Source organism: Pseudorca crassidens, chromosome 14, assembly GCF_039906515.1.
Source record: "Pseudorca crassidens isolate mPseCra1 chromosome 14, mPseCra1.hap1, whole genome shotgun sequence".
NCBI classification, from domain to species: Eukaryota; Metazoa; Chordata; class Mammalia; order Artiodactyla; family Delphinidae; genus Pseudorca; species Pseudorca crassidens.
The window spans coordinates 31406493-31419295 of NC_090309.1; the positions used below are offsets into that span (position 1 = coordinate 31406493).

At 44.1% G+C, this 12803-nt stretch overlaps 1 protein-coding gene and 1 pseudogene across 3 annotated transcripts in view; one reads left to right on the forward strand and one right to left on the reverse strand.

The window, feature by feature from the left end:
- Positions 1-12803, forward strand: part of ADD2 (adducin 2) — a 109400-nt gene that overhangs the window by 28055 nt on the left and 68542 nt on the right. The gene's annotated exons all lie outside the window — the stretch shown is intronic.
- On the reverse strand, positions 10103-11556 carry LOC137205528 (kelch domain-containing protein 10 pseudogene; annotated as a pseudogene).

Consider the following 12803-nt stretch of genomic DNA (forward strand, 5'->3'; position numbering starts at 1 on the left):
AAAAACATTTCTTCTCTTCTTGTATCAATGTTAAGTTCACTGTTGTGGCCTCTCGCGTTGCAGAGCACAGGCTCCGGACGTGCAGGCTCAGGGGCCATGGCTCACGGGCCCAGCCGCTCCGCGGCATGTGGGATCTTCCTGGACCGGGGCACGAACCCGTGTCCCCTGCATCAGCAGGCTGACTCTCAACCACTGCGCCACCAGGGAAGCCTGTCAATGTTAAGTTTTGAAGTGAGTATCCTCTCATAAATTACCTGGGTGATTGTAATGTACAAAGCAGCAGCATAAAGATAACCACAAGTTACCACCGTCAATGACACTGAACATTTTCTGTAGAGCAGAGATGCCTCATGTTCACATGTATCTCATGGTAATCCAACTCCCAGAGAGACAGGGTAAAAATACAGCCACACTATACTTTGCACTTACCCTTTTATGAGTCATACATACAATGTACATATTATACAATTGTACATACACAGACATACACATTACTGTGTTGGGCGATGCATACAAAACCTTGCTCTCTTTTTATGGGTAATTATTTCACTTCATCTAAAAGAGACTATATATATATATATATAAATATTAGAAGTTAGAGAAGAACACCCAAAACTTAGTTTTGTCCAGTCAAGGGCTGGCTCCAAGCAGGTATAGCTGAGCTGCTTGCGGCGTTTCGTTCAGCCCAGTGCACGCATCCACTGGTGATGTACCTGATGGCACATTTGCATGTGAGCAGACATGAATGGGCTCTACGTTCCAAAAAATTACCGACTCAGAAATAGAATTTTCCTACTCAAGGACATGTTTCAGGCAGTTCTCAAATCTGCAGAAGGAACAGAAGTCATGGAGAAGAAGAATTAACCCAAGATATTGGTAGTCTCAGACGTCCTTAAATTAGGAATATTAAAATGCTTGGCTCATTATAGATTTTCAAATAGTTAGAGAAGGTGGAATCAAATGCCTGTAGAGCCCCTGTTGCATTTCTTTAGAATCTTCAGGGTTCTCAGAACACAGTTTGAAAACTCCTAAACCAGATCAACATCCTCATTTTATTGCTGATTAGAGGGATGTGAAAACTTGATCAATTGATTTGCCTGCAAGCCCATCGCTGGGTGGGGTGTGTGGTGGAGGAGCTGAGATTACGATCCTGCCCTCCTGACTTTAGGGTGGTTAGGACTGGTCTGAAGTGAGAGAGGGAGAGGCAGAGAGAAAGAAGAGAGAGAAAAGAGGAGAGAAGGAGAGGAGAAGAGAGGAGACGAGAACGAACCAGTTAATGTCAAAGGCGGACAATAAATAGTGATTACCTAGTTAGAGCTGCAAATGATGTTTACTAGTTAGATTTTTAAAAAGAGCCATAATTGGGCTTTCCTGGTGGCGCAGTGGTTGAGAGTCCGCCTGCCGATGCAGGGGACACGGGTTCGTGCTCCGGTCCGGGAAGATCCCACATTCCGCAGAGCGGCTGGGCCTGTGAGCCATGGCCGCTGAGCCTGCATGCCCGGAGCCCGTGCTCCACAATGGGAGAGGCCACAGCAGTGAGAGGCCCGTGTACCACAAAAAAAAAAAATAGCCTTAATTTTTTAAAAAGCATTTTTAGGTTCACAGCAAAATTGAGCAGAAGGTACAGAGATTTTCCTATTTACTCCCTGCCCCACATACATAGCCTCCCCCCTTGTCAACATGCCCAACCAGCATGGTACATTTGTGACAAGCCATGAACCTACACTGACACATCATTAGCACCCAAAGCCCATAGTTTACATTGAGGCTCAGTTTTACTAGTTAGATTTTAAGTAAATGTTCAGGTTGGAGGACAGGCTTCCCGCAGCCCTGGAAAGAGAGGTAGGGCCCAGATTGTCACCACCCACAAAGGTGTGGCACATCCCTATTGTCCCACAAGCTGGGGGCAGGTTGTTCCCCTGTGGGCCGCGGCTCCCTCCCACTTCTCCAATAACTAGTGGCACTTTGTATGCCAGTCCTAGTGTGAGGCGGCTGTCCTGATCCAAGGCGGGGTGATACACCATGAACCAGTCGCCAACATGGATCTGTTCCTTCCCTCCTGGACAACTGCCAAGCCAGAACTGGATCGTTTTCTGTGTTGAGAATTGTGCTTCTTATAGGCTTATTATGCCTGAGGCTTGTGGAACCTATGACTTTCCCTAGAAGTTGCCTGATTAAGCACTAACATCTAATGCAAATAAGCAGCCATTTTCTAAAATAGGGCCGTTGCTGAGTAATAGCACATATTCTTCCCTTCCTCCTATTACTGCTCCCACCCCTCACTGGCTGGGCTGGTTTCGCTTGCAGATAACCTCCTCCTGCGCCCTTTTCTTCCTCCTCCAGCCCTGATAGATTTTTGTATAAATTTATTTTATTTATTTTTGGCTGCATTGGGACTTCGTTGCACTGCACAGGCTTCTCACTGCGGTGGCTTCTCTTGTTGCGAAGCAGGGGCTCTAGGCACACGGGCTCAGTAGTTGTGGCTCACGGGCTCTAGAGCGCAGGCTCAGTAGTTGTGGCATATGGGCTTAGTTGCTCCGCGGCATGTGGGATCTTCCCAGACCAGGGCTCGAACCCATGTCCCCTACATTGGCAGGCGGATTCTTAACTACTGTGCCACCAGGGAAGCCCAGCCCTCATAGATTTTTGTTTTCTGTCTCTATACGGATACATTCTCTTTCCCAGTTTTACATATTTGCTGTTTCTCTCCTTTATTGAGTTGCTAAGAATGCGCCTATTTATTTATAACCAGCTCTTGGATTAATCAGTTTTGTTTCATTAATTTTTATTATCTTATTTAATTCCTTTCCTCTTTCCTTCAGTTTATTCTGTTTTTCTAACCTTTAAAGCTGAATGCTTAGCTATTTTATCTTCATTCTTGTTAATGGAAGTATTAAGGCTATGAGTTTGTTTCCAAATATGGCTCTGGCTACAGCTCCTAATTGTCAATATATCATGTCCTCATTTTCTAAATAATATGCGATTGCATATTATACGCGAGGTTAATAATATGCGAGGTTAGACTTCCTCTCTGAACAAATGTTATTTTGGGGAGAGTTTTAAGATTTCTAGTTGGCAGTTTTTTGTTGTTAAAATTTATTAACTGGTTTTAATGTTTTGTGGTCAGAGAATATGTCTTTCTCAGTATTTAAGGTTTACTGGAAGTTCCTTTGTATCCTAATTTGTAATGAATTTTGATAAATGTTCCATTAAGGTATAATACAAATGTCTCTAAGACCTCCTGCCTGTTTTTAATATGCAATTTACCTTTTCTTTTAATACGCAATCAAAATGGTTCAAGCCCCTATTCTACAAACTGTGGGAAGGCCTGTGCCTTTCCCAGATTCCCCAAGACTTTTCGCGCGGAGGGGTGAGCATTTCTTGGTCCACCTCTTACTCCATGCTTTTGGTGCTTCTGACCATGACCTTACCCGGCAGGCTGTTGGTCATGACAGGCCCATTACACTGCAGTATCAAGTCATGCCATGATCTCAGTGGCTGAACACAACAGAGATTTCTCTCTTGCTCCTGCTGTACGTCCACCGAATTTTGGTGGGGAGACCTGTCCCGTGTCTTCCTTACTCAGAGACTTAAGCTGGTGGAGTTGTCACCATTTGGAAATTGCCGGTAGCTGCAGCAGGAAGAAGGGTTCTAAAATGCTTCTTTCCAGATGAACACCTGTTCCTATTTCATTGACCACAAAAAGACACGTGGCAAGACCAAACTGGAAGAGAGTGGGGAACTACCATCCTCGCCTATACCTGAAAGTAGAGAGGAAACAGATACCGGTGAGCATCACACTTGAGAGCTTGCCTTCCAGAGGAGCTGCCCTCTTTGTTAATATATTTGCTCTCACCGAACCTGTCCTTTCTCCTTTATTCTCCCAAAGCACCACTAACCCAAGGCTCTTCTGCATGTCAGACTTTTAATCAAAGGGTGAGGCAGACAGAAGGCATTCATAGTATAGGGCTGGAAACAACTTTTACATTCAATGTCAGACATCAGTGATTCTCGAAACGGGAATTTTTCACTGTCTGCTTCTGTCTATAGGCCTCTGTTTTTCGCTGTGTTCTGTTCCAGTGCCCCTGCCTGTCCCTGCATCTCTCATCTTTCCCCATTTGCTGTTGGTGCAATAATTACTTCCTCTGTAGGGCAATTTATCCCCTTGTCTCACCATCTTTTTCCACATCAAGGCTGGGGAGGGTTGGCAAATAAAAGGAGACACTTCTTTCCTTTACTAACTGCACTTCTGACACCAAATGTCTGATATTTTTTCCCCCACACTGACCAATTCTCCAGCACTAGCTGGTGTCCCGTAATTCAATTCAATTCTGACACTATTTACCTGGAGTAAGATCTTACAAGTTAAGGGCATGGTCCCGTGAGGTTGCCCCCATTTCAGATACCAATTGCAAGTCCAGGCCTTTGCAACTTCTGACTGACTGGCTATAAACCAGGGGTTCCCACAACCCCCTCCTTGGGTTCAATAATTTGCTAGAACAGCTCACAGAACTTGGGGAATCACTTACTTACATCCACCAGTTTATTATATAATAAAGGATATAATAAAGAATAAAGTTGAACAGCCAGATGAGAGGTACTTGGTGAGGTCTGGAAGGGTCTCAAGTGTGAAAGCATCTGTCTCTGTGGAGTTGGGGGGCACCACCCTCCCAGCACATGGGTGCGTTCATGCTCTCCAGACCCTGTACTTTAGGGACTTTTATGGAGGTTTCATCACATAGGTATGATTGATTGATTCTTATCTCAACCTCCAGCTCTTCTCCCCACCCCAGAAGATAAAGGGTGGGGCTGAAAGTTCCAAGATTCTACTCATAGCTTGGTCTTTCTGGTGACCATCCCCCAACCAGGAGCCTACCAACAGTTACCTCATCAGAACAAAAGATGCTTCTATAATCTAGGAACTTCCAAGGGATTTAGGAACTCTGTGTAAGATGTGTCTATCACCCCCTCACTTAGGAAATTACAGGAGTTTTAGGAGCTCTGGGTCAAAGACCAAATATTAGAACAAAAGTCACTCCTAGCACCCCTATTATGGAAATTTACAAGGGTTTTAGGCACTCCAGGTTGGAACTGGAAGCACTGACTAGTATATATATTTCTTATTACTTCACAGTAAGGGAGGCAGGAGCTCACTTTTCATTTTTTAAGAGTCCCATCAAAAAATTTCCTAGGCCAAAAAACAAGACAAAACAACCCACCCCCTCCACTATCTCCCTGAATAAATAATGCTTTTCTTAGAATAAAGAAAAGCTCTGCTGAAATGTTTGTTTTAACTGGTATTTTATTCTGCTCTAGATGCTTGCAGTGAAATTCTTTTTTATAATGTTACGTTCAGTATGCACCTTGCTGTCTAAATCTATTGGGTTCCTGAGTTTGTACTGTGAGGACGTGGGTAGTGAGGGATTCTCTTAAATTTAATTAATCAACCTATTCAGGTTCTTTACCTCCTTGCCCATTTTTTTAGCCTCTTTAATTTGTCATGACCGAGAAGCATATTAATGTCATCCATCATTATTGGGATCCTGTTATTTTCTCAACAATTCTCGACAGATTTTGCTTTATATCTACAGTCCAATACTATGTTATGTGATGCATAATAGTTAAATATGATATTTTCATTGTGGGAATTACTCTTTTCAAATATAAAATAATCTTTATATCATCTAGAGTTTTTTACCTTGAATTTTATTGTTTTTGATAGAAATATTGCAACTCATAGATTGTTTACATTTATTTCTCCCTGGTGCATAATTATCCAGCTAATTACCTTTTTTTTTTTTTTTGTGGTATGCGGGCCTCTCACATTTAGAATACAAAGGAGGCATCAGAAACACACTGACTTTCTCTAAAGCCACTTCCTTGTACACAGGGTCTGAGCAGGGACAGCGCCAGGCATCTCCCTGTAAAGGCACCTGCCAATGAGGATTTTACTGGAAGAACTAGGCAAGAAAGGGAAACCTCACTCACATGCAGTCTCTGAGGCGAGCCTGGGCTTAGCTCTTGGTACAGGGTATGCTTAGGCCACACACGATGCTTGCCTTACTTTAAAACTATTTGCCACAGTCCTGTTAAATAGTGTGGAAGTCCTTTTGCACTCTGGTGTGCGTGCCGTATGTTCAGGACAGCTTTTCCCACCTTATCTACAAGCAGGTAGGAAATATAGTGAATTTACCCTAAAATGTCCAATCTGTATTTATGTATCTTGTCAGTGTTTTGCTGTTGGTTTTCTAAAACAATCTGATCAATAAATCCTATGCAGATCTAAAAAAAAAGAAAAAAGATATGTATTTGATGAAGTCATACAACATGACTAAAAGTAATTAGCTGGCTGGGCTTCCCTGGTGGCGCGGTGGTTGAGAGTCCGCCTGCCGATGCAGGGGACACGGGTTCGTGCCCCGGTCCGGGAGGATCCCACATGCCGCAGAGCGGCTGGGCCCGTGAGCCATGGCCGCTGAGCCTGCGCGTCTGGAGCCTGTGCTCCGCAACGGGAGAGGCCACAACAGTGAGAGGCCCGCATACTCCAAAAAAAAAAAAAAAAAAAGAATAGTGGAAAAGCAAGTATTTGCAAAGAGCCAAAGAAATGTATCCAAATGATGGGATTTCCTCTGCATCATACACAGCTTTTTTCTTCCAATATGTGCTAAGAGTTCTTTGGTGGTTATAGGAGAGACAGCTTAGAACTCAGGGCAGGAGACTATGCCAAAGCAGAAGAGTGAAGAGTGACATCCAAACTCACCATTAACTGCTGTCATCAGGTTGACTGCCTACAGCTAACTGGGCTGCTTTTTGCTGGTTTCTAACCCCTCTGTGATTCCTGCTTTTCAATTTCTAACTACACGTTAGCCCCACTCCATTGAAAAGGAGGTGCTGTGGGAAAGGGTAGGGAGAAGGAAGAACTATAAATGAATCAATTGTTTGATAGATAAGTTAAAACACTGATCATCTATGGATTTCAATTAACTCTGCTTTACTCTGGGTAACGAAAGGTCACTGTTAATACACTTTTGCTTAGAAATGTTAATGTTTATTATTATATTTTTAAATCTAGCTATGTAATGGACATGAATAGCTTAGAGCAAATTTTTACATCATGTCACCAGGGCCCTGAAAAAAGATTTGCCAGTAGCAAGGGTTTCAGTTTGGCCCCTGAACAGTTAAAATTTCAATCTATTCTGTACTGGTTTATAGATTTTCCGGAATATGGAAAATACTTTATTAAATGAAGAAAGCATCATTTTTCTTCATTTAATAAAGTATTACTTTCACAGATAAATTAGTATACACGTGGGAGAACTGATAGTATTAAATATTAGGTTTTAATTCTCCATTTAGAAAACTCCTTACAGGTAGACTTCCTTGTTCCTAGGCAAAGAAACGTAAGGTATGCCAACATGAGATAGTACAAAGATGACTGGGGAAAAGTCTCAATTTTAACAAACCCAAGAAACAATAAATCTCTACGAGTTGGCGTAAGGAGGCACTGGACTTGGAAGTCCAGCTTTACCAAGAGTTGGCCTAAGCCAGCCAATCACATCTCAAAGTTTTGGTATAATTTGACTCTCAAGTAACGAGCTGGCTTCCCCAAGACAGATACAAACTAGTAGTCTACCTGCTTTATAGTCACACCTTATATATAACCTGTATATATCCATACGTGTTTCTATATATTGCACTTAAACTTACAGGCCTGCAGTAAGATGGCTGGGAGTACCTCAAAGAGGCAGAGAAGCAGCAGGCATAGACTTTCCTAAATCGAGTAACAGTATCAGGAATTCAGAGTGCTGGTTTTGGATATACTAAAACGCCTGGTGACTCCCTACATAAAACTCTAGTCATCTACATTCAAGTCATCATATACACCGTCTCATTGGGCATCCAGAACGCGTGCACATGTGTGGTTCTATAGCCCTCAGAGCTGATCACACGACATCATTTTCACAGTGTCATATTAAAAGAAGACACTTTAGACCAAGGATATGTACTTTTATGAAAACGTTACACACAAGGTCTTGGATGTCAGGCCTCCAAAGTCTACCTCAAAGAAGACCGCCTTCAGAAGGTTTTAAAAAGGATGCTAGCAAGTGTGGATTGAACCGGTCTCTCTTTCAGATCTCTGGGGTCGTAGAACTAGAGACCTGCTTATATCCCAAGGACTATGGAAGGATAAGCACAGAGGCTGAGCATTCAGTCTTTGGTCCCTATCAATCCAGGACACAGATCCTTTTGCCCCCCAGGGGAGTGTGACTTGTTTAATTATGGATAGTTTCCCCCAAAACTTCCAGAGACTAGATTGGAGTCACGCACAGCAAAGCTTTGTTTTGAACTAATGGAGCTGCTCAGACTGACTTGCTCTGGAGACAGCTCCTCATTGGAACAACCTAGCAGTGGGTGGTAAGACGTTACAGGCCTGACTGGTCATGGCAAGAGGAGGATGGGTCTCTAGAGGAGTTGCTTCTTTTCCTGCCTCTCCCCTAGCCCCTCACTCCCCCAAAAGGACCCAAACTCACAGATGAAAGGTTGTTACAAGACCTTGCAGAACACAGGCTCTGCGACATCAACCCCACATGGACGGGAGGTTATAATAAGGCCTGGAAGTTAGGAGTCCAAGTCTAGGGGCCACATTTTTCTCTTCCCCAGAACTGAACACTAGATGGTAACTTTTTCGCCATAACTCAAGGGTGATTTTAAATCCACACATGAGCCTAAGAGATTCCCTTCTGGGACAAAGGAAAAAGAAGAATAATTTTAAAAGCTAAGCGAAAAAGAGGCACTTAAAGCAAAAACATGTCCCTAATCTCCCATCTGAGACTCCTGTTATGATGTAACCAACGGGGTGATCAGCACTGTGCCCTCCTGCACACCCTTAGCATCTTTCATACACCGAAGGACTTCCAGCTGCTATGTCTCAGTGACCACTCTAGCAGCCTGATGGCAAAGCAATCATTTAGGTCATTTCTTTTTTAGAACATTTAGGTCATTTCTTTTTTAGAATTAAAATACAACGCAAAACAAACCAGAACTAAAATTTCCCACCAAAGTGAATCATCCTCAGTTGCATTCCTTCCTCATGCTAGTTTTTAAAATGATACTTAGTTCATCAGGAAGAATGACCTGTGGCTCTTCCCCAAGACCTTTTTCCAGTTACTAGGCAATTACTCACAGCACCATGCACATTCAAGCAGACAGAAAACGAGGCAAAAAGCGAAGAGAAATATCAAGGGCCAATTGGCTTTCTAGAGATAAAACCCATTGCCTGAGACTATGGCAGGCGCACGGCCCAGAGTGAGAAAAGAAACAGTTCTGAAAGGAAATGGCCAAGATGACAGTCAAAGCTCACAGCCCAGAGCAGAAGCCCTCCCTGCCCTGCTCTACTCTGGCTTCTCACGAACTTACATTTATGTCCCACAGCATTTATGTCACACACTTGGGGTCTGCAATTCCCCACAATGAAGTCACAAAGATACTTGAAACCATTAATAAGCGTAGGAGAATTTCAAAACTGCCCAGAACGAAGAACTTTGACCACCATAAATTTCTTGATTTGACATGTTGTTGGTGCCATAATTTCTAAGGGCAACAACAAACAGCACAGCTACAACACACAGTAAAGTCTTTAGACAAGTCAACTCTAACCACTGCTGGCACCATAAGGATGAGAAAAGAAATCACTAATCAAGAGCTGCTGAGCTGCTTAACTTTTCTCCAAAGTCAAAGGATCGGTTTGGGTACCTAGGCAGCAAGATATCAACCACTGCTGCCATTAGATGCAGCTACTCAATTAGATGTACCTTTGAAAACAGGAAGTTAAACATCTAGCTTTCCCTATAATCTGCAAGTCTCAAGGTTAGCCTTCTTGTTCTACCCCCAAAACTTCTTGTTGTTGTTGCTGGATTTAATTTTTAAAATTTTATTTTTATTGATGATGTTGCTTTAATTGATAGAGCACTGCCTGAAAGGGTCATATGTTTATAGAGTTCCTTTAAATTTTTCTTTATCTTATCTTGATTCGTCACATTATTAAGGTACTTTCAGACTTGCCCTCAACTCCATCACGGAAGAGGGAGTATGTGAGTACGTGAGTATGTGTATGTGTATTGGGGCAGAAGGGAGAGAAGCAAAGAAAAAAGCACAAGGGAAAGTGAGATTCCATCAATTTAAAACAATGTACAGAAAGGCATCTGATGTATTTTCTGAATAAGGCCTTGATCAGGGTAACCAATCCTCTCTGTAGCACATTCTACACTGCCCATAAATAAAGGAGTCTCTTTAAATTAACATTTCCAGTATCAATGAACAGTCCAGAAATCCTCATTTCAAGCGCTCGATGAGTCCCTGTGTGAGTCCAAGGTGCAGAAGCTGTGTCCGGGAGAGGTTTGCTAGGCTGGGGGAGGCCACAAGCAGCTTCTCCCACGCCAGTTCCAGCAGGCTAGGAGCCACCAGCCAGATCTTAAACAACGAACCAGTCCGTATATTTTCGTGGATGTTCACCACTCCTCCGTGAACGTACATGCAACCAGCTGGTGTAACAGCTGCAGCGAAAATAAACTGGCTCTGGCATGGTAGCTGGGAGCTTTACCCGTTGAAAAGTCTGCAGATTCAGCTTCCAGATATCTCCCAGGATCACTTCTCCATTATAGCCCCCGCAAATAAGCACATCATTTTTTATCTGAACACAACTGTGACATTTTCGGGCTGCAGGAAAGCTTATTTTTTTCATGGGGTTTTGTTGCAATTTCCTCCCATGCATTCATTTCAAGGTTGTATGCGTGAATCTTGTTTAAGGGATAAGCTGTCCAAGAAGTACTGCCTCCCAAGGTGTAAATCCTCTGCCCATCATGTGTAATTTCATGTCTGTATCTCTCTTCTGGTGGATCACAGGATAGGTTGTTTGGTTTCAGTTGTGTCCACTCTCTGGTACTGAGATCTAATTTGTGCAGGTCTGTGCTGTAAATATAGCCAGTTGTCCCTCCAAAGCCATAAGGGGAGCCATTGATGATAGTCATGTCCTGTCCATATATACGACTGGGTTTCTTCCCCGGACAGCTGAGTAAAGCCCATCTCTTATACTTCACGTTACAGACATGGACGTCATTGCCATTGCTCTCACCAAATGGGACGCCTGTTCCTCCAAACACTAACAGGTTGTTTCCATGCAGCACGAGTGACATAGATGCCAATGCTCGGGGCATGTAGCCATCTGTGCCCATCTGATGCCATACTCCTGTAGCAAAATGATACCTCCAAAGTTCCCTGAAGAGAGGATAGTCTTCATGAACTGACCCTCCTGATTCATCATAACCTGGGTTGTAACCTCCAAACACATAGATTGGTATTAGCTGGCACACAACGATGTCCGCCTCGTGCTGGTGGAGGTCTGTGGCCTGGCGGGTGCAACCGCCCGGAGAGTTGCACGAAGCGGTTGAGCTGGCCGGCTCCCCGACCCCCGCTGCCCGCAATGCTCCCGCCGGCCCCGCTGTCTCCGCCGCCGCCGCCGCCGCCGCCGCCTGCGGCGCCTCCTCCCCTCCGGCAGTTCATGATCTGCTAACGACTGCTGCAACCCGGTAGCAGCAGCCCGTGGCCCGGCGGCCCTAGCTGAGCCTCCTTCCTGGGTTCCTCAAGAGACCCCACATAATTTTTTTTTTTTTTTTTTTTTTTTTTTGCGTTACGCGGGCCTCTCACTGTTGTGGCCTCTCCCATTGCGGAGCACAGGCTCCGGACGCGCAGGCTCAGCGGCCATGGCTCATGGGCCCAGCCGCTCCACGGCATGTGGGATCTTCCCGGACCGGGGCACGAACCCGTGTCCCCTGCATCGGCAGGCAGACCCTCAACCACTGCGCCACCAGGGAAGCCCCCACATAACTTCTTATGAGTAGTCTAGAGGTGGATTTTTTTGACATTCCCACACCTATCCTGTCATAACCACTTTACATTAGTGTCTTCAAATCTCTGGGCGCAACATAGCATGGGAATCCATGTCTGTCCTGGTCGTGTTGCATGACTGACACTGCAAACCTGGTACAGATGTAGCATGAGAGACGCTCACAGGGGTGATATGTGTGTGAAACGGCTCTGGCCACTGGAGGAGCACCTTCCACATCATAGTGGGAAGTTTGCCAAATTTTCTGGAGGGTATAGACCCTGAGGGGAGGCATTTAGTTGGGGAGGAATAAGGCCTCACCTTCCACCTAATGAGCTTTCTGTCCTGCAGGTGACAAAGACAAGTGCCCATATCAGTCACTATTTGTGCCTCTCCTTCAATCTCACAGATCTTGTGACAAGTAAATATTCATCCATTGTTTTAGCTCTAGTCTAATCGTCAGCCTTCATTTTGGGAGTTCTTATAAGTTATCATCTGATTTTGTATGTGAGTTGACATTGGTTTTTAGTGAAAAGTTGGGGGAGGGTGAGTTATGGACCACTAGCCAGATACCATCCTAAAGTGGAATTTCTTCAAATATTGGTAATCATTTAAAAAACCCTGGTCTTCCCTTACTGGATTCTTGTTTTCATTTACAGATAAGTCTCACAAATGGTGTTAATTTAGAAAGTAAATAAGTAAAGGAGCTGTAGAAACAATTGGAGGCCTTGTAGGATCCTGGACTCTGGAATCAGATGAATGCAGGTCCAGTGTTCAGTTCTGCCACTTATTAGCTGTGTGTTCCCGGGCAACTCACTTAAACTCTCTGGGCCTCAGTTTCCTTTTCTGTAAAATGGGGATAATAATTTTCACTCTAAAGAGTGGTAGTGAAAATCAGAGGCGATCTGTTGTGTGTTTGCCAGAA